The sequence below is a fragment of the Plasmopara halstedii genome (assembly GCF_900000015.1).
Source record: "Plasmopara halstedii genome assembly, contig: Scaffold_289, whole genome shotgun sequence".
Taxonomy (NCBI): Eukaryota; Oomycota; class Peronosporomycetes; order Peronosporales; family Peronosporaceae; genus Plasmopara; species Plasmopara halstedii.
Genome location: NW_020187210.1, coordinates 541,361 through 543,785, shown reverse-complemented (window position 1 = coordinate 543,785; position 2,425 = coordinate 541,361).

Sequence of the window (2,425 nt, the reverse complement as noted above, 5' to 3'; positions counted from 1 at the left end):
ATATCGTGACTGAAATTATAACTGTTGCCAAGAAAGCAACTTGATCAGCTCAAACAGGATCAACATTCGTGCCACCCTGAGTTCTTAAAGAAATGTGGATTGACGATACTTCTAGAAAACACTAGAAAAGTCAGAAGAAAACTTTAAAGTGATGATAATTGATACTGGCGTCAAAGCAAAGACTTCAGTAATTGATTGAAGGTGTATCAGCAAATCCTTTGGTAATAATTGGAGAGCGGGTTGATGTTTCGCACTAGCTGATGGTACTTCTCAGCAGTCTGACGTCAAAAATTAATTGATCTCATCGATTGTGAAAGAAGCAAACAACATCGCATTGATTAATTTGACGAAGATGCTATCCAATAATCATAAAAGCTACACAGAAAGGTGGCTACAAGGAAGCGTTCCGCGTAAATGGGATGCTATATTTTTTTAAGATAGACGAGACAACGATAAAAAAATAAACTTTGCGCCACCACGGCGGCGTAAATGTAATTGTGACCAGATTGGTCATGTGAAGCGCGACTCTCCGGTCAAAATGCATGTCAGCAATGATAATGCGGTATTTGCTGAGACTGAAGGACGATGGGCTTGGTGATTTATCGGCAAAGGTTCCACATTCCAAATGAACCACACAAAGCAGCAGTTCGATTACAAGGACATTTAATAAAGCTTCGAAGTAGCAATTGCAGATGGCGAAAAGTTCCTCGTCAATGGAGCCGTCACAGTTATATTGACCATATCAATAATGAGTCGACGGCAGATTTTTGTCTGTTGGCAAGGTTGCAGAGCGGTATGAGTGTGTTGCTTTACGTTCATCGTCTGTCTTCTGATACAACGAAAATACTATTGCATTGGGATCAACAATCGGTAAAGCCAACATACTTGACTGTAAGCCGGAAGAAGCATGTTACTTGGGGATTTTGTGCTCTTCGTATGTCATCTGAAGCATAAAAAAGGCGATTGCATCGAGTTTAAAAATTGTTAAAGCGTTCATGCTCGTCTGTAAGCAGAGAGAAGCATGTTACGTGGAGTATTCCAGGGCTGACACTCAGTTAGAGCTTTTGCATGTTTGCATCGGAAACCAAAATATGGATGCCTTTATTCGAGACACAATGCTCGAACAGAGGCTCCTGATGATCAAGCAAGAAACAAGAACGCTCTGTGCCGGTGTTTGTAGAAAGTGCAGACAGTTGGATGACAAAGACGACGCGTATTCTTGTGCGCGAGTACGCAAATTTAATGGGTTCAATGCGGACTTCGTCGATATGAAGTACAGAATATATCTTCATTTTTGTGGATGATTCTTCACAATATGCTGTGATCCTCTTGATTAAGAGCACGAAGGAAGAATTTGGCAAGTTTAAGGAATTCGAGTCTCTTTACGATAATGAACGGTGTACTCGTCTCAAATGCTTGCGATTTGACCCGAAACAGAATTCGTGAAGAAAGCAATAGTATACATATGTTGTTGGAGACACATCGCCCAGAAACGTCCCGTTCCATATATCCCTCAGCAAAATGATTTGGTGGAACTCACGAACAGGACTATCATGGAAAAGGCCCACATAAAGTATACGGTATTTGAATTAGGAACCACAATTTGTGGGGTATCCGTCGAATCAGTGCTAAAATACAGCAACTATTTTTAACAAATATCGGTGTAACTGAGCGCGAAATCATGTCGACAATTTCTTCACTGACTTTCCAAACTCTTAGCATCCGAGAACCTGTAGCAGCACTACACACATACTGAAAATGGGTGACACGAACCCTAATAACAGGTGTGTGTGTCACACGAGATGTGCATGATGTGACCACACACCCAAACATGAATACGGTACGGAGCTAGGTAGCCAGTAGTTATACATGTCCTTAGATTTTACTATATATATTTAGTATATTTAGAAAAATCTATACTTCTAAAATTAGGATAAAAGATAAATAAAAATCAGTTTGAAATTTAAACTGAAGAGTCCTAAGCCTTGAGAAGGCAATAATCACTCTTGGATTAAGCGGATTGCGATCCACTAACTCATACTTGGTTCTTGTAAAGAACGCAAGGTCGGTGACCTAAAGTACGCTTCCTCGAGCGTTTTGCTACGGCAGCCCGCTGCACTTGGTATCACTTGTGGTCAATCTACACCTGAGTCGTTTCGACTGATCCTCTGTGAGGATGGAGGAATTATCCTCTTTGCCTCAGGCATGCAGGACGGGCTTAACATGCTGATGTCCTTGTTTGGCCCTGAGGGCGTGCAACATCTTGTAGGACAAGGCCCCGAGGCAATCGGTGCGCGTCTAGAGGCGTTTTCCGAGTTATGAAAACGCGCTGCTAGAGCACCTGCAGCAGGAGATGTCTGCATCGTTTGCGTCTATGACGCCACCGTCGGTGACGGAGAACTCCCCCCGACCTAAGCCGCTCATG